Here is a 19,987-nt window from a genome sequence, read left to right as displayed (position 1 = left end):
GTGAAATCGGAGCTGTAGCTGCTGGACTACACTATAGCCACAGCAATGTCAGATATGAGCTGCATCTACCACTTACGCCAGTGCTTGTGGCAATGACGATCCTAAACCCACTGATGGAGGCCAGGGATCGAACCAGCTTTCTCATAGACATTATGTCAGGTTCTTAACCCGATGCAACAAGTTTCTTCAATGTTTAAATACAAATGTACCTAGAATGCAAAACAAGATAACATACTGCAAGTACTATGAATTTCCCTTTTGGCTAGAAGGGACAAGTAAGAAAACACAAATGAGGAGTTCCCACTGCAGTGCTACAGGATCTGTGGCACCTCTGGAGCACTCGGACACCAGTTCAATCCCTGGCCTGGCACAGTGGATTAAGGATCTGCAGTGCCAAAACTGCAGCTCAGATCTGATCTCTGGCTGCTGCCGGGAGGCCAAAAAAGAAAAAAAAGAAAAGAAAGAAAACATAAATGAAAGGATACTCTGCTTTCTGTATCCAATAATCTAGTACTGTCTCTGGTATTTTATTGTATCTATATCTGATAAATTTGGGGATAGTAATATTGAGTGAGTTGTATTAACATAAGGCTGATTAAAATTTTATATGAGGAGTTCCCGTCGTGTCTCAGTGGTTAGCGAATCCGACTAGGAACCATGAGGTGGGGGGTTTGATCCCTGGCCTTGCTCAGTGGGTTAAGGATCTGGCGTTGCCGTGAGCTGTGGTGTAGGTGGCACACTTGGCTTGGATCCCGCGTTGCTGTGGCTCTGGCGTAGGCCAGTGGCTATAGCTCCAATTCAACCCCTAGCCTGGGAACCTCCATATGTGCGGGAGCGGCCCAAGAAATGGCAAAAAGACAAAAAAATAAAAAATAAAATAAAATTTTATATGAATTAAGGGTCTTTTTATGCTATTTTCCGCCCCTTAATTCTCATAGATATTTTCCTTGGTTGTTTATTGACAAGAGGTCTTCCACTCAATGTAAAACTTAAAATCCTGAATTAGAACAGCTATAAAATCACTTGTTCCTACAAAGCGCTCAACAGCAACAAGATAACTTATTAACTGCTTTATGTATAAAAGAGACTATCTCATAGATCTGGGCTACTTCCTTCCAAGCAGCTTTTGCCTGGCTTGTTGGACAGCCTCACCTTCTCCAGACTTTCTGAGAACTCTCCCATTCACCAGTTCACAACAGCACAAAATATAAACTCTGAATAGAGATATATTTCAGAGTGTATCTTTTGGGCTTCCAGGTGTAATTCATTAGACTTTATTTTCCCATTTTACACAAAGTATTTTTATTTTAACTAGGAATGGTTAAAAATGTAAAGACAAGTTTAATAACACCTCAAAGTATATAGTATCTAATATAGGTTTAAGATTTGTCATTAATGAACTTATAATCAAGAAAACGAAACATAAAATTACACACTGAATTCTTCCAAAAACAGAAAATATCAAAGCATCATTATTCCCATTAGAAAAAGGAGCAACTGGAGATCCTGTCATGGCTCAGTGGTAGCGAACCCGACTAGTATCCATGAGGACACCTGTTTGATCCCTGACATTGGTCAGTGGGTTAAGGATCCAGCATTGCTGTGAGCTGTGGTATAGGTCACAGAGGTGGCTCGGATCTGGTGTGGCTGTGGCTGTGGCGTAGGCCAGCAGCTGCAGCTCCAATTCGACCCTAGCCTGGGAACTTTATATGCCATGGATGTGGCTTTAAAAAGACCAAAAAGAGAAAAGAAAGAAAAAAAACAAAAGGAGCAACTAAGTAGGCATCTCTGGACAAAACAAAAGGAAAATATTTGTTCTAAAGACATATGACTGAAAGTAATACCTACACAAGTTAGTGGGTGCAAAAGTGACCAGACTTTCAACTGACTGCCAAAGTTACATGACTTGTCTAGAAAAGCCAGTATCCATTCTTTCTCTCCATCATTTCCTTCAGGAGCTTTATTCCTAAAGCTACAATCTTACTTGAAAGGAAGATTTTTCTTTCCTTTTTTTTTTCCATCACACCTGTGGTGTGTAGAAGTTCCCAGGCAAGGGATCAAACCCATGCTATAGCAGCCACCCAAGTCGCTGCAGTGACAATGCCAGATCCCTAACCCACTGCTCCATAAAAGAACTCCTGAAAGGAAGATTTTTAAGAGAGTCTTCTGATTAAGGGCACTCTAAGAGTTTATTTCCAAATGCAGAGCTAAAAAATGTCATAGAACAAGTTTTGGATGGCTAAGTAGATTTAAAAACAAATGGTTTTGGCCTATGTTCCAGAAAAAAGAATGGAGATAATTTATTTTAGTATTTCTTTCTTTCTTTTTTTTTTTTTTTTTTGGTCTTTCTAGGGTCGCACCCATGGCATATGGAGGTTCCCAGGCTAGGGGTTCAATTGGGGCTGTAGGCACTGGTCTACACCACAGCCACAGCAATGCCAGATCTGAGCCACATCTGTGACCTACACCACAGCTCACAGCAACGTCAGATCCTTAACCCACTGAGAGAGGCCAGGGATTGAACCTGCATCCTCATGGATGCTAGTCAGATTCATTTCTGTTGAGCCATGATGGGAACTCCTATTTTAGTATTTCTAAGGCTGGAGAAATGGTAGAAGAGGGACTGGGGATATCTGGAAGGAATGGAAAGGAGTATGTAAATACTTTATTTGGTAACGGAAATGACTGTGATGCTGCCTTCCTATATCATCATTAGGACAGGATTGTTCCCTGTTACTCTGATGGTCTACGTGATCCCTGGTTAAAGGAAAATGAGTTATATTTTCTAATAACAATATTTACAGTTTATAAATATTATAAATAAAATACCTTTTTAGCATTTGCTTGGTCAAAGCCCCAGTTTTTCCACACCTAAAGTAAATGGAGAACAGTAATATACAAATGAAATAGTAATTACTTCAAGTATAATTAGCATTAATTACTAATATACTGAAAAAAGATTTTAGTAGATTTCAGTTTGACTGGAAGTTGTACTTTTGCAAAGAAAACCAATACTGAATAACAATTCCTTAAAGCAAATTAATATCTTACATAATTATACTCATGTTGCAACAGAAGAAAGGCTGGGGGAAAAATGTAATTGTAATGTATACATGTAAGGATAACCTGACCCCCTTGCTGTACAGTGGGAAAAAAAAAATATCTTACATAATTATGAAATTAATGAGAAAATCTCAAGTATTCTGGGTAATTCAGGTAAAAAAATTTCAGTGTTTTAATTCTTAGCTATCTAGATTATCCATATAAAATCACCCTACTTATCAAGTAGTTATTTAAAATCTTTTAGTATATAAATGCACATTTCTTCTGCTTTTTTTTTCCTTATAGACTTTAGTACCTATAGAAACCAACTGAGAGTTCCCATGGTGGCTCAGTGGTAACAAACCTAACTAGCATCCGTGAGGACGTAGTTTCAATCCCTGGCCTTGCTCAGTGGGTTAAGGATCCAGTGTTGCCGTGGGTTGTGGTGTGGGTTGCAGACATGGCTTGGATCCAGTGTTGCGGTGGCTGTGGCGCAGGCCCACAGCTATAACTCCGATTTGACCCTTAGCCTGGGAACATCCATATGTTGTTGGTGAAGCCCTAAAAAAGTAAGATAATAATAATAATAATGATAATAATAATAAAAGAAACCAACCAATTCAGCACAATTCTTTTCACTTTTTCTTTTCTTTTTGTACAGAGAAGAGAGGAATACTCAAGCGAAAAATACTAGAATCTTGAACTGTGCACAGAATACCAACAGTATTTAAACACAAGTGGTTCTGGTTTCTGACCTAGATATCTGTAAATAGAACTCATAAATTCTTAACAATTTTAGGCAAATTCAAAAGTTGATCTTTAAAAACCAGGATTACATGTATACACAAACACAGTTCTCTATACCCTGATTATGCTTTGATTGTGAGGTGAATGCTATCTTGCTTGTTTCCTTTTTGTGTAGGTCAATCTAACTTGTGTGTACCTTGGTAAAGAGTATTTCAACTTGGTCAGATTAGAGGACTGTCAGTCCTAGCTAGGTAAGTTTCTTCCCAATAAGACAGTAAGATCCTGGAATTTGTGCTGTGGTACAGTGGGTTAAGGATCCAGTATTGCTGCAGCTGTGGTATAGGTTAAGCTGTGGCTTGGATTCAATCACTGGCCTGGGAACTTCCATATGCTGCGGGTGAGGTTGGGAGGGAAAAGAAAAAGAAAAGAAAAAAATACAATAAGTTCCTGAGCCAATGTAGGGGTTTGGGTCAATTCAAGAAACAATTCCAGAGAGCCTACTCTCTGTCTGGCACTGGGGTGGTGAATGTTGGACACAGACACCATTTTAGACTATGTAAGATTGGCTAAGATTAGAATCAAACAAGAACTCCAAGACTGATACTAAAATAGATTTAAATTCTCTGTGTTTCTCTAGCAGAAAACACAGGTGCAAACTGGAAGAGATTCTCTCATGACTGATCTACTCTAGAATTACACCTTATGGAGTAGAAGGGCAAGGCATCCACCCGGGGAATTTTCTGCAGGGATTTTAGATAATACTTACCAACCTAATAGGTCAGAGCAAGGGACAGAGGAGGTTAGTATAAAAAGTCCAAAGGAGATATATAATACCAGAATTGATCTTAGAGTGTAGTTGTATTGCAATCAAGCTTATTTTTCCTTTAGAATGCAGGAAACCTATACAAAGAAAAAAGTTACTATCAGCCTTAAGATAGTATGGATTAGTGAGGGGCTTATAAAGACTAATAAGTACCAGACAGTAAAGGACACCAACATTTTGACTAACATGGTCCCTACACCTTGCAGTAAGGAATTGCTACACGCTATGCTCTACACTACTCCTTCTTCTCAAATCGAACTTTGAGTGAAGAACAACATAGCAGAAACAGCAAAGAGGCTAATGAATAAGAGATTTATCTCTAAAGATATATAGCAACTCAAAAGAAGGAAAGCCAGAAGCCACTGTAACACAGTAAATCCGTTATTTAAAAGTAAGTTGGAAATTATATATAAAATGTGGCTATCAGGAAACAAGCAGTTTTTTCACCCCATTTTCTCAAACACTAATTTACTTAAAGCAGTCGATTTAATGACTGCTTTTTAAAAACTGTAAATTTATACCCTTAAATTTTCAATTTAAACCTTTAGTCTTGGAGTAGTGGTGCCCAAATCAAATTTTACAAATGTAGTATTTAAAGTCCAGTCTTCAAGCTGTTATTTTTAACATTTCTTTCTTTCTTTTTTTTTTGTCTTTTTGCCTTTTCTAGGGCCACTCCTGCAACATATGGAGGTTCCCAGGCTAGGGGTTGAATCAGAGCTGTAGCCACCAGCCTACGCCAGAGCCACAGCACCACGAGATCCGAGCCGAGTGTGCCACCTACACCAGAGCTCACAGCAACGCCGGATCCTTAACCCACTGAGCAAGGCCAGGGATCGAACCCACCACCTCATGGTTCCTAGTTGGATTCGTTAACCACTGTGCCACAACGGGAATTCCTATTTTTAACATTTCTAATTTCTCTTAATGAAGGCACCAAGAACATATTTACCCACCATAAGATATTAGAAACCAACAAAAACCTTAAATTTCCTTGTCTAGAATTATAAAAAAATATCACTTGCTTATTAGAACCTCAAATAGTCAATACATTATTACTTTGATTAATGAAAATAAGAGGTATTTGATGATGAAAAATTTAGAAGTGCTTAAACAATGAGTCAGACTAAACAACCGACTCTTTAACTGAAAAAAGAATACTATCTTCTCCCAAATCACAGAACAAAAAATTTGAATTGCTCCATTCAGTGTTTCTCTCCCTTGCTTTAAAACTTTTGGCTACTAATATTCCCCAAAACCCAAAGGAAGAAAAAAAAGTTAATCATCAGACATCATACCTCATATAAAGCTACACTACTGAAACTACTTGACATGTAAACTTAATGCCCTTTGGTTTTATCCTGTTAGAAACATGTTTCTTTTAAGTATCCAATGCATTGTTTCATTTTAAAGTCTTAAGACTTACAGATTTTAGATGACTTCTCTATATATTAAAAAAAAAAAAATCAATGCTTTTTGTTTACCACAGTGGTGACACAAATTATTTACAGGAGTAAGTTTTAGAAACCGTCAAGTAGGAGTTCCCACTGTGGCTCAGCAGGCTAAGGACTGACATTGCCTCTGTAAGGATGAGGGTTCAATCCCTGGTCTCACTCATCCAGTGAAGGCTCTGGCATTGCTGCAAGCTGCAACATAGGTCGCAGATGTAGCCTGGATCTGGTGTTGCTGTGGCTATGGCGTAGGCCACAGCTGCAGCTTTGATTCAACCCCTGGCCCAGGAACTTTCATATGGCACATAAAAAGTAGACTTTTTTTGGGAGGGGGCCGTGTTTGCAGTATGCAGAAATTCCCAGGTCAGGGAATGAACCCACACTACAGTAGTGACCCAAGTCACAGCAGTGACAATGCCAGATCCTTAACCTTCTGCGCCACAGGGGAACTCCTGGTAGACTTTGAGCTGTGCCAAATGCTATGAAATTGCAGCCCTTGGGTAACAAATTTAAGCAGAGCGACAAACTCTTTAATAGACTCAAAGATTTTGAAACTAAACTGACGGTTACCAAAGGGGAAACTTTGGAGGTAGGGATGGACTGAGAGGTTGGGACTGGCATACATACTACTACATATGGAATCCATCAGTAACAAGGACCTACTATAAAGCTTGGGGAAATCTATCTATTCAATACTCTGTGATGGCCTACATTGGGAAAGAATCTGAAAAAGAATGGATATATATGTATATGAATGGCTGGTTTACCTTGCTGTATACCTGAAACTAACACAACATTTTAAATCACCTACACTCCAATAAAATTTATTTAAAAAATAGAACTGCAAGGGAGTTCCCGTCGTGGTGTGGTGGAAACGAATCTGACTAGGAACCATGCAGTTGCAGGTTCGATCCCTGGCCTTGCTTAGTGGGTTAAGGATCCGGTGTTGCCGTGAGCTGTGGTGTAGGTTGCAGACGCGGCTCGGATCCTGTGTTGCTGTGGCTCTGGTGTAGGTCAGTGGCTACAGCTCCAATTAGACCCCTAGCCTGGGAACCTCCATATGTCGCAGGAGCGGCCCTAGAAAAGGCAAAAAGACAAAAAAAAAAAAAAGAACTGCAGAGGTTAAAAAAAAAATTTTAATAAAAAAATAAATAAGCTAGTTCAGCTATTGTGTTTTTAATAGGAGAAAGAATAGAGGTTTTAAAATGTCAACAGTTGTCAAGTGGCCACATGCTGTTTCAGTCACAACAGAAACAATAATACAAAAATATATAATCTTATATATAGGTCTTAAACTTATGAGGATATATTATGAATATATTTTATTTACTTTTTAAAAATTGTACAGTCCATACCTAAATACTTATCGACAAAGGATGTCCCAAACTCCTTGGTAGGAAAAAAGTATATACAAAAAATAACTGCAGTCATTTATTTAATAAACAGTATTTGTTTTTCACAGGCTTGATCTTTGGGTTTTGATAAAATGGCAGAAAAACAAAGAAGCTAAAACAAAGTTTTCTGAAAAAGCACTAAGTTTTAGCAACTTGGACAAAAGCCAGGAAAGTTTAAATTAAAGCTGATAGCCCTAAATCAGAATATTATTTCTTCTTCCTGTTTAGAGACTAAGTTACAGGCTTTGTCTGGATGAGCAGGCTCACGAGTGGTGGTTTTATGTTTTAAAAAGGTTAGAGGTTTGCATCTTGTACTTATTTAGAAATGTTAAATGCCTTTAATGCACAAGCGATGAGGCACAGAAGCTGCTCTTTCTGGTGCAGTCATCCGAACTTGAATTTTAAAAATAAATTAAGAATGCATACCCAATGGGAACTGTTCATATTCAATTCCTGGTTCACCCAGGGAACTCGATCTACCTCCTACAGAAATGCACTGTCTTGGGTGAATTCCTACAGATTTACAGGAAAAGAAAATCTGATTAAAAACCCAAGGAACCCTATTAACACAAGATTAGGGAAACCGCATCATTCACATACTGGTAAAACGATTGTTCTTGTAGATATTAATGTCATCACAAAAGAGAGAGCCATATTCCCCAAACAAGGAAGCAACTCATCTAAATCCAAATATAGAAGAATCTTACTTTTTAAAAATATATCCTCAAGTTACCTTTTTTAAAAAATATAATTCTAATTTTACGTATTAGTCGACAGGAGGCAGCTTTTTAATCTATTTTAGGACGTAACAAAAAGCATCCTCAGCTGGTCGACCTAAACAATCTGTAGCTGCAAATACTAAGATGAGATTTTTTTAAAGCTGTTCAAGAGAATAAGTCATTAGTTATTAAAACCCACTGAAACTGAACAGTTACCACCTCAGGGATGACTGTAAAGCACTCTAAAACGTGGCGTTACGGCTCTTTTTAAACTACTTAAACCTTGTTTACAGAACAGGCAAGAACTAATTCGCCTGAGGACTTTCTTTCCACCACCTGGGTAGCTGAGGCCATAGAAGTCAAAAGCGGCTAATTTTCCGGCCCTCAGATCTCGCGCCGCGACTGCTGTCCTCCGCTGGCCCCAGAACTGCAACGGACGGCCAGACAGAGGGGCCTCGCGCCCGAGTCCTCCAGCGCGGGAGCGCGCGCCACCCGCTCCACTAGTGCTGCGGCGGCACGCGAGGCGAGCGCGCGCGCTCCCGCGCGTCCTCCAGATCACCTTCAAGGAGGCGGGGAAGAAGTGCCTGGGCACGTCCACCCAGCGACAAGGCACCCTCCAATAAACGCTCGGAATTCGCCCGGTCGTCCCGCCCGCTAGCCGCAGGCCCCCAATCCCCGCCGCGTTAACAGCCTTCGCCTCCAGCGTCCAGAATCTGGGGGCGGGGCCGTTAGGAACTAAATTAAGAAACCGAGGCCTGGAGTGGTGAGAAGGTGGGGAGGTTAGGCGGGGACTCAGCCGACGGAACGCCCGCTCCCCCGCCCGCCCCGGCTCCCCAGGGACTGTCTCTCCACGGCCCAGTTCTCCGTTCTTTGCGCTGGCCCCGCGGCGAGCGGTGGTAAACAAAGGCTCGCAGGCGGTGGGGGCGGGGGTAACGGTCAGGTGACAGCGCCGCACACATTTCGCAACTCTTTACGGGGCTCTTCTGGCCCGCTACGCTGGGACCCACCTTGACCCCGTCAGTCCTCCCCGTCAGGACCAAACGGTCGCCCCCACCAAATGGGAAAGCTTGACCTGATACCTCGCATTCTCGGCACTTCCTTCGAGTAAAAAAGAGCAGTGGTCCGTTCGAAGCCCATCGGCAACTTGCGGGACCCTTCTCCCCGCCCTCACTGCCAGCTACCCCAGTCCCTCCGGCGGCGGGGAGATCCGCACCAGCTGCCCCCAGCCCCGGCGACCAGGCCCCTCCCAATCCGCCCCCGGCGGGCACGCCAGCAACGCCGCGGTTCCGGGGCGGTAGTGCCAGGAGGCGGGGGTGCCCTTTCTTTCATAGTGTTGTTACGGAACCGGGGCTGAAGACCCCCCAAGAGAGCCTCGGAGTCGCCTCGCCCCAGACAGGAGCCCTGCAGCCCCAGCTGCAATCTCTCCTCAGTCCCCCCTCCTCTGGCTCCAGAGGCCGGCCGCCGCTGGCTTCCCTCCTGCAGACATCCCCGTGGTCGTGACCTCAGCCGCCCCTCCGCCCCCGGCTCTGGCCGTTTCCTCGCCTTTCGGCCGGTCCCGGAGCTGTCATCCCCGGGTACCTCAAGAAGAAGGCTGGAAGAGGCCAGCAGCAGTGGCCAGCAGAGGTGGCTCAAGCGGTCCCTTCGCGGCCCGCGGCGCAGCGCTCTCTCCTGCGCCGGCGTCTCCTCCAGCCACCAGTCTCCCCGCAGCTCACAACAAAGGAAACATGTGACCGTCGGGGCCAAAACACTAAGCGTCACGGACCCCTGGCCTATCCGAGTGGGCATTCCCCCGCCTCGGGGCACCCTGGGAGATGTAGTTCTCATCCCGGTGGTGGCCGCCGGGGCCACTTGGGGTTCCCGTTGTAGGGTGGGTGTCGGGTGCTGGGCGTGGGGAGATACAGTCCAAGAGCCGGTGATTCGGAAACACTTTGTTTTAGGTAGAGATAGGTTAAGGAAATGCATCTGTGCGAGGAGCCCAGTGAGAAATCTGAGTCGTGTGTTTATTGCCACGTCCCAAGGCAAAAGCACGTAACCAAGAATTCTTAGAACCCTAGAATTTGGGATTAGGTTTAGAGACTTTTTTATTTGATCCTTTGGTATGCAGTCAGGAGATCTAAGGGCCTGAGAGGTGAGAAGGACAAGAACCCTGATAGCTAGACGGAACCCACTTTTCTTTTTAAATCTGTCACTGTCACCTGTATCACCTCGGGTTATCTTTTTATTGTAAATGTACATGCAAACCAGATAACCTTGTCACAAATCCCTGTTTTCTGAAGCAGATTCCCCAAAGGACATTATTTTGTGCTTTTTTTTTTTTTGTCTCCAGAAATATTTTTTTTAAGGCTGAGTACACCTCCATATTTTGAAACATTTAACTAGTTTTTGGTTTCTGATATCAGAATTATAACTTCTCCTTCTTCTGTAGTTTACGAATATAGTCATGTCTTTATTAAATAAGGGGATGTGTTCCAATGGCTAAAGGTGTATATAAGAAGGCTTGTGTCCAGGCTTTTTAAACATGCTTTTTAGCCCTCATTTCCATATGTTATTAAGAAATGAAAATGCCTACCATTTATTGAGCTTCTACTAAGCTCCAGACCCACTGCTAGGCTCTTCACATATATCCTTTAATCTTCATAATAACCCAGCAAGGCAGTGTTATTATCCCATTTTACAGGTGAAGAAACTAAGCCACAGAGAGGATAAAAGAGCTGGCACTGGTCATTCAGCAATTAAGTGGTGAAGCTGAGATAGACACATAGTTTTTTTATTTTAGGGCCGCAGCATATGGAGGTTCCCAGGCTAGGGGTCCAATTGAAGCCACAGCTGCCAGCCTACACCACAACCACAGCAAGGCAGGATCTGAGCCGTGTCTGCAACCTACACCATAGCTCAGGGCAACGCCGGATTCTTAACCTGCTGAGTGAGGCCAGGATTGGATCCTGCAACCTCATGGTTCCTAGTTGGATTTGGTTCCGCTGCACCACAACAGGAACTGACCTAATTAAAAAAAAATTATATTAATATAGGTACACAATTATCCTTCTGAAAAGTGTATTTACAAGGTTAAATATTACAAGTCTAGTAGTACGACAGTCGTCCATCTCCCACCCCTCCTCATTCTTAATTCTCCAGAAGCAGCCACTTTCAACTATTTGAGCTATTCTGGTATTTACATTTATCTTCCAGTATAATGTATGGCTATTTCCTATTAAGGAAGCTGTCATCCCTGTCCACCATCCTTCCAATCATTCATTTTCTGGTTAAATAATTATTTAGTGTTTAGGTTAGTAAGACTATGTATTTATTATTCAACAATGAATTAAACAGTATACAACTTCCTTTCTTGTATGGCTTTTCATTTTTCCAGCACCCATGGATCCTCACTGCCGTCATAAAAGTCCTACCTCTCTGGCAGTGCATTTAAGGCTCTTCTTGATGTACTCTGGGGCCTGCTTCTGAAGCCTGAACACCAGTCACAGTGAACTTCCTACGGTTGCCTACAGGACTCTTGCTCTGTCTCCAGGCCATTCGCGTCTATATACTGCTCCCTATGCCTCTTATGTCCTCTCCTTCCCTTCACCCCATTCACTAGGCTAGCTCCTGCTCTTAGTTCTGAGAGTCTGTGGGTCTTCTCTCTGGGAAACCCTCCATTCCTTTTCGTGAGATGTCTCCCCTCTGTCTTCTCACAGCAATCCATCTTTACCTCCTTCCCAGCAGTTATCACACTAATTGCCTGTGTTTATAGTTGATCCTTGAACAACACAGGGGTTAAGGGCTCTGATCCTCTGTGCAGCTGAAAATCTGTTTAGAGCTTATGGTCAGCCCCCCATATACGCGGTTCCTACGTAACTCTGGTTCCACATCAGCAGATTCAATCAACCCTGATTCAATCAACCCTGGATGGTGTAGTACTGTAGTATTTACTACTGAAAAAAACCTGCATATAAGTAGACCTATGCAATTCAAACCCTGGTTGTTTAAGGGTCAACTGTTTTTACATGCCTTTCCCAACTGACTACCCTCTGAAATCCCTGAGGTCAAGACTGATGCTTCATTTTTTGTCATAGTATACCTAGTAGATGTTCAGTATGTATCTGTTAACTGGTGATCTCTGGTTCTTGAGGTTAAGGAGACCAGAGAGAAGAAAAGTGCCACCAGACCCCCTGGGGTCCACTTGGACTGGCCTGTATGTCCAAGTCCAGTTCTCGGGCTCTCTGGGGGCAGTTAGATGCAGGGTGGTTGATCCCAACTCAGAATGGAAGGCAGTGAGGGGACCCACAGTATGGTAGCCCTGAAGGCAGGAGGGGGCCTACTGGTGGGTGTGGGAGCTCCTTTGGCAGCCCCCAGAATAAAGGTGGTTTTGGCATTGGAAGAGGGTCCTGGGAGTTATGCCCACCCCACCCCAGTGAGTGTGGCCACGTGGCAGCCTTTTCCTTAGCTGGGCCTGGAATAGAAGCAGAGTCAGGTCCAGGGGCAATCTGCTGAAATTGAGTAATATTGTAACATGATGTATTTTAGGCAGTGTTTATAATCCAGGTCAGCTTTGTCATTTGAAGGAGGCAGCTACTTGGAATGAGGGGAGCCAGAGTGTCTTTATTCCTCTTCTTTCAGAGATACAGTATATTGTTCCAAATTGTGTCTTCTTGCAAATACTGCATGGAAACCCTCGTTTTGCTCTCTAGAACATCCACCACAGCCTTTACAGTTTGACAGTGGCCAAGAATCCATACTTCCTCCAGACATTTTTTTCTCTCTCTAGCCTGTTCCTCTTCTCCACGCAGATAATGGTTAAAACATAAATCATCTCTCCCAAAACATGCCACACACTTTCAGACTTCCCTGCCTCTGCTCTAGATTTCTTGCACTTGAAGTCCCCTGTTCTTTTGTTGGGGTGAGGGGGTTATTATATTCTTTTTTTAAAAAAAGTTTTACATTGTTCTGTCAATTTCTGGTGTACAGCAAAGTGACCCAGTCATACATTCTTACACATTCTCTTTCTCGTATTATCTTTCATCATGTTTCATAACAAGTGATTGAACATAGTTCCCTGTGCTATACAATAGGACCTGATTGTCTATCCATTTTATTTATTTATTTATTTTTGTCTTTTTTTGTTGTTGTTTCTATTTCTTGGGCCGCTCCCGCGGCATATGGAGGTTCCCAGGCTAGGGGTTGAATCGGAGCTGTAGCCACCGGCCTACGCCAGAGCCACAGCAACGCTGGATCCGAGCCACGTCTGCAACCTACACCACAGCTCACGGCAACGCCGGATCGTTAACCCACTGAGCAAGGGCAGGGACCGAACCCGCAACCTCATGGTTCCCAGTCGGATTCATTAACCACTGCGCCACGACGGGAACTCCTGATTGTCTATCCATTTTAAATGTGCATCTATTAACCCCGAACTCCCAGTCTGTCCCACTCCCTCCCCCTCCCTCTTGGTAACCACCAGTCTGCTGTCCATGTCTGTGAGTCTATTTCTGTTCTATAGGTAGGTTCATCTGTGCCATATTTTAGATTCCACAGATAAATGATATCATATGGTATCTGTCTTTCCCTTTACGACTTACTTCACTTAGTATGAAAATCTCTCGTTCCACCCATGTTCCTGCAAAGGGCATTATCTTCTTTTTTATGGCCGAGTAGTATTCCATTGTGTATATGTACCACATCTTCTTAATCTGTTCACCTATGGATGGACATTTAGGTTGTTTCCATCTCTTGGCTATTGTGAATAATGCTACAATGAATATAGGGGTGCATGTATCTTTTTGAATGAAAGTTCTGTCTGGATATACACCCAGGAGTGGAATTGCTGGATCATGTAGTAGTTCTATATTTAGTTTTCTGAGGAACCACCATACTGTTTTCCATAGTGGTTGTACCAATTTACATTCCTACCAACAGTGTAGGAGGATTCCCTTCTCCATATCCTCTCCAGCATGTGTTATTTGTAGTCTTATTAATGATGACCATTATGGCCTATGTGAAATGGTACCTCATTGTAGTTTTGATTTGCATTTCTCTAATAATTAGTGATGTTGAGCATTCTCTCATGTGGCTTTAGTCCCCTCTTTTTTTTTTTTTTTTTGCTTTTTAAGGCCATAGCTGTGGCATATGAAAGTTCTTTGGCTAAGGTCAAAGGTCAAAGGTCAAATTGGAGCTGTAGCTGCCAGCCTGCGCCACAGCCACAGCAATGCAGGATCTAAGCCGCATCTGCGACCTACACTACAGTGCATGGCAACACTGGATCCCCGACCTACTGAGTAAGGCCTAGGATCGAACCCACATTCTCATGGATACTAGTTGGACTCATTACCACTGAGCCACAACAGGAACTTCCCCCTATTCTTAATCCTGGTAGAATATTGGTCATCATTTAAAGCCCATTTCTGGTGCCACCTGCTCTGATCCTCTCTTCTCTCCTTCACCTGTTACGAAGCTGTGCACATCTCCTATGTCCTTTAGAATGTGATGCTCTCACTGTGTTTATACCCAGTCCCTGAAAGCAGCTGGGTCCTTTGACCAGCTATGGGCTCAACATGTTTGTACCTTCCCGAATCACACGCCAGCTGTGAAGCACTGGGGAGATTTTACTGAAGGTGTCTCAGAGAATTACATGGCATCTCACATCGCAAAACTCTGTAACGACTCCCTTTAAACGTCCCTGCTGCCGCACCTCAGCTCCTCCTTGGTACCAGCTTCTTTTCTTTTCCCACTGCACACCCTCTCTCTGGGCCTCTCTCCAGCCACAAGCTTGGGGTTCTACCCTTTCCCTGGTCCCTGCCATCTTCCTCCTAGACAGTATCCTCTACCCTTCTATCCCCTCATCTCTTTTTCAGTAATTTGCATTTTCACACTCATCACCTTTCAAACAAGAGCATTCCATTCTTCAGAAGACAGAGAATACCATAAATAACAAATTATCTCAGCCTGCCCCACCTCCACCCTGTTTTCCTCCACAGACATATTTAACATCTCAGCGAGTCTGTTACACAATAACTCCTCAGAGTGTTGAGTGAAGACAAGAGTGAACACAATACACTATTTGCTCATAGCACCTGAGCTTCTCCAATCTTGAGACCCTCCTCTTCTCCTGCTTCTCTGGTGAGCTGAGATGTGACTCATCTCTGCAGATTTTTTGCTTTATTTATTTTTATTTTATTTTATTTTTTGTGTTTTTAGGGCTGCACCTGTGGCATATGGAAGTTCCCAGGCTAGGGGTCGAATTGGAGCTGTAGCTGCTGGCCTATATCGCAGTCACAGCAAGGCCAGGTCTGAGCTGTGTCTGTGACCTACACCACAGCTCATAGCAACGCCAGATCCGTTTAACCCAGTAATCAAGGCAAGGAATTGAACATGCATTCTTACGGATACTAGTCATGTTCATTACCACTGAGCCACAACAGGAACTCCTCTGAAGCTCTTTTGGATGCAGAGGTCTGACTCTCTCTGGCTCTAGTTACCCAGGAAGGGCTGCCTCATGCCAGCCCAGATGGTCATGGGCCCCACTAGCCCATTTAGTGCTTGGGGTCAAACATAGTAGCATTAGGATTTGAGAAGGAAAGGCATAGCTGGGGAAATTTCCATTTTGAGATCTGGGAAAAGAGGTAAGTCTTCTGTCACCTTAAAGGGGAGCCTCCCCACCCCCTACTTCCTGAACTTTTCCTTCTTCAACAAGAAATGTTTCTCTTGCTGTTGTTTCTCTTGAATGGGGTGGGTGGGGTGGTGATCCTTGCTTTGTTCTTCAAACCATCTTTCCATAGATTGAAGATGATGAGGTACCAGGAATTGGTACCTTGGTGGCCTCAGATCCTGTTTGTGACCAAATTTGCCACATGAGGTACAGGTAAGGATAACTGGTCATCACTGTGAACTCTGGGCTCTGACTTCAGGGGACTGAGGTGTTCTTTCATCCTCCCTGCACTGTGATGCCGGTCCCTACTCTTCTCTCCATCCTTCTGCCCCCAGGACATCTGATTTCACCTCCCTCTCTTCTTCCTTCATTAATTGCCCAGTAACGAGAATTCAGGTGGCCCCTCTGGTCTCAGAAGAAACCTGGTGTTTTGGAGATGACTCCTGCCCTTACTGCTCTAGGTGGGCCTGATTCTCCAAGCAACACCTCACAGCACCTTTTCACATGACCTGATACAAAACCCTCTCAGGTATGAACAAGTATGGAAAGTGTCTTCTTTGGCTCATGGCATCTGGTCACAAGCCTGGGCCAGTTTTTTGTTTTTTGTTGTTTTTTTAAGGGCTGCACCCATGGCACATGGAGGTTCCCAGGCTAGGGACTGAATCAGAGCTACAGCTGCCAGCCTGTGCCACAGCCATAGCAGCATGGGATCCAAGCTGCATCTGCAACCTACACCACAGCTCACTCTGGATCCTTAACCCACTGATCAAGGCCAGGGATCAAGCCTTCGTCCTCATGGATGCTAGTCAGACTCATTTCTGCTGAGCTATGACAGGAACTGCTTAGGCCAGTTTTTTTAAAATGACCATAATCCCTCTCCTAGTGTGCTCAGTAGTCTTTCCCACAGGCGACTGTGAGTCCATATAGAATTCCTGCTGCTGGTCTTTGACTTCATCTCTAGTTTCTTGCCACCCCGTGACATTTAAGAGGCATGTACTAACTCCAACTTGATCTTCCTCTGCTGCTCTGCTGTCCCTGGCACAGTTCTCCTTCCCAATGCCTGCAGTTTCTGAGAGTGTGTCGTGTCCATTTGTGGTTCCCTTTTGCTTGATGGGCAGCCCTCCCAGGAATCCCTCAGCAGGTATGAAAGGGCTGGGCCTGGACACGAATATCTGCAACAGATGTCTCCTGTTCTTGGAAGACCTCATCCAGTTTCTTAATAACTTGTGTCGGTGGAGGCTGGTGCTCCCATCTTCAGCCTGAGAATTCTCAGTTTAGCAAGCTTACCTGACACTGTGCTCATTGCATGCTCTGTCTAAAGCATCCATTGTGAACAGGGGAACCTCTCAAAAGCTTTATTTTATTTTTTTAAAATTATTTTTTTGAGGGGGTGAAGGAGAAAAAAACCAGCTTTGTTTGCTTTGCCGGGCAATGGAGGCCACAGCAGGCTTATGCTCTAAAGACTGTACCCTCCCAAAAGCTTTAATGCAGATCTCAGAGCAGATCTCACACACTGCTAGTCCAGGAGGACCCTAATTTGTGCTGTGTCATCTTTCACCCCTTACATAAAATTTTAAGCTTTTTATGCCCTTACATAATTGCTCTTTGACAGTTGTGTCCTCTGTCTTCCTATGAAGGCTTGAAATCTAAGTGTTTCAGTGGGGCTTTAGACTTGAAGAGTCTAGGTTCAATATTTAGCTTTGTTTCTTATTAGCTGTGTATCCTTGAGTAAATTGCTTAATCTTTTTTAGTTTTCTCATCTGTAAAAATGAAGATAAAACATCTACCTCACAGATCTATTATGAAGACAAAATGAGAAAAAAAATATAGTGCATGGGATATAGTAAGTACTGAGTACCAACCAAAGGTATTACTGTTCTTATTATTGACCCCTCCCCCACCAATTCTAGCTGTAAAGAAGGAAAGAAAGGAAGCATAAAAGAACATATAATCGCTATTATCTAGATTTGATAATCAAACCTGAAGAAATGAAGTGATTTAGAAAACCGAGAAACTAAAGCCAGCCTTTCTCAACACTTAGCAGAATCTGTCCTTTGACTTCTTTTGTCTTTCCCAATAGGCATTTATGGGATTAGCTAGAGGGAGAGAGAGAGAAAGAGAGAGAGAGAGAGAGAGAGAGACTGCCACAAGATGTAGGAAAAATAGTTTGCCTCTGTTCATAAAATATCCACACTCAAAGGCCACATTGCTGAGCTTCAACCATGGTTGCCTTTGAGTTGCAGACCGAGGGACTAATAGTAGGGTTTGAGAGAGACCTGTGTTTCTTTCAGTAAACTTTCAACATTAAAAACAAAAAACAAAACAAACTATGCACATATATACCCTTTTCAAATTAAGAAATATGTTTGAAAAAGTCCTTGCCTGACTAATGTGATTAAAATAAGCACCTGTGCTCACTGTTACACAATCTGCTTTGCTTCCAGCTCCAGATCTGTGACTGGCCTAGAAAACAGAGAGGGCTCCCAGGTCACCAGTGCACAGGGACAGACACTCTTGACCCTGCTTTTAACAGCATCGCAAACACATGCCTGACATATTTCGGAAAGGCTGCCTGGTTCTATTAGTGGTACATGAAAGTTTTGCTCGGGGAGCAAATCTCTAAATTTAGATGCTTTTCAGGATGAACTCTGAATGATCTTTGTCCCCAACACTGGTTAGGAATTGGAGGGCACCTTGTTTTTATTTATTAATTCAAATCATGGAGTTGATGTTTTATAATGCAAAACTTTTGAAGATTGCCATGTTAATGGAAAATAAAGCAAACAAAACAAGGAAGTATCTCAGATTTCTCCTTTACAGTTCTCATAAAAATTTACCCTGGGTTCTTTTTTTTTTTTTTTTTTTTTGCTTGAATGTGCAAATCATTACTGTTATAGTAATACATTATAATAATACTTTGCCCACTTGAGTAAAATAAAAACAAATTTGAGGTAAAAATTTTTATCCTGGTAACTCTATGGAGGTGTTTAAAATGAGTGCAATTTAGGAATTTAGGCTTATATAATGTCAAGATGCTTAAACGTTGCCATTTTAATAGAAAAAAAGGCAATTTCACTAATGGGAGAACTTTAGGAATGCTGAATTTACTTTAATGGAGAACCAGCTCCTCAAAAGACCAGCCCCAACAGGGTATTTTCTTTCTTTTTTTGGTACAGTCAAGGTGTTGTTATTTATTTTAAAACTTTTACTGGGGTGTATTTGACAATTAAAAATTGTATATATTTAAGGTGTATAGTTTGATGCCTTGATAAACATAGTGATTTGATACACATAAACATTACCACAATCAAGCAAATTAACATATCTCCTCTCAGATAGTTAATGGTTTCTTCTTTTCTTTTTTTTTTTTTTTTGGTCTTTTCTAGGGCCACACTCATGGCATATGGTGGTTCCCAGGGTAGGGGTCTAGTCAGAGCTATAGCTGCTGGCCTACACCACAGCAATGCCAGATCTGAGCCGAATCTGCAACCTACACCACAGCTCACAGCAGCACTGGATCCTTAACCCACTGAGCGAGGCCAGGGATCAAACCCACAACCTCATGGTTCCTAGTCAGATTCATTAACCACTGAGCCATGACAGGAACTCCAAAAAGTTTATTCTTTTTTTTTTTTTTTGTCTTTTTACCATTTCTTGGGCCTCTCCTACAGCATATGGAGGTTCCCAGGCTAGGGGTCTAATCGGAGCTGTAGCCACTGGCCTACACCAGAGCCACAGCAACGCAGGATCCGAGCTGCATCTGAGACCTACACCACAGCTCATGGCAAAGCCAGATCCTTAACCCACTGAGCAAGGCCAGGGATTGAACCTGCAACCTCATGGTTCCTAGTCAGATTCATTAACCACTGAGCCACGATGGGAACTCCCTAAAAGTTTATTCTTAAATGTACACTGCATTCTAATTACAGGTGGCATTCTAGCTATAGGTGGCAAAGGTGGTTTGTCAGGGAATCCTGACATTTAAGCAGGAATGGAGTTTAGGATCATCGACTCAGGCACAAGAAACAGCTTATTTTTTGTAAGATTTCTTAATTCTACCTGTGACCAGGGGGCCCTTCCCCATAGTCTTTGCTTTTAGTTCCTCTGAGTTCTGCTCCTCTTTCTGTTTCTGCTTGAATGCTTTATCTTCCTCATTCATCTCCTTGGCCTGCTTC

The 19,987-nt window shown here is 43.0% G+C and overlaps 1 protein-coding gene and 1 long non-coding RNA gene across 8 annotated transcripts in view; one reads left to right on the top strand and one right to left on the bottom strand.

The window, feature by feature from the left end:
* The window catches only part of KLHL24 (kelch like family member 24), a 59,720-nt gene extending 49,839 nt beyond the window's left edge, over positions 1-9,881 (bottom strand). For 2 of the 7 annotated variants that reach the window (XM_047787524.1, XM_047787472.1), the window contains exons 1-2: positions 9,752-9,876; positions 2,830-2,871 (exon numbers count right to left, since the gene is read on the bottom strand). The gene's annotated coding sequence lies outside the window, so the exon portion shown is untranslated. Of the gene's footprint in view, positions 1-2,829; positions 2,872-4,555; positions 4,690-7,880; positions 7,968-9,751 lie in introns of all 7 variants that reach the window. The other 5 variants (XM_047787481.1, XM_047787491.1, XM_047787500.1 and 2 more) reach the window with 5 other exon arrangements.
* A 5,326-nt stretch (positions 9,882-15,207) lies between these two features.
* LOC125112877 (uncharacterized) lies at positions 15,208-16,336 on the top strand. Its single transcript, XR_007131284.1, has 3 exons — positions 15,208-15,283; positions 15,943-16,025; positions 16,195-16,336. It is a non-coding gene; the product is annotated as an uncharacterized LOC125112877 (long non-coding RNA).
* Positions 16,337-19,987: the final 3,651 nt, after the last annotated feature.

The sequence above is a fragment of the Phacochoerus africanus genome, chromosome 1, assembly GCF_016906955.1.
Source record: "Phacochoerus africanus isolate WHEZ1 chromosome 1, ROS_Pafr_v1, whole genome shotgun sequence".
NCBI lineage: Eukaryota > Metazoa > Chordata > Mammalia > Artiodactyla > Suidae > Phacochoerus > Phacochoerus africanus.
Note: the sequence above shows the minus strand (reverse complement) of the source record. Positions and strands in the feature narration are given on the sequence as shown.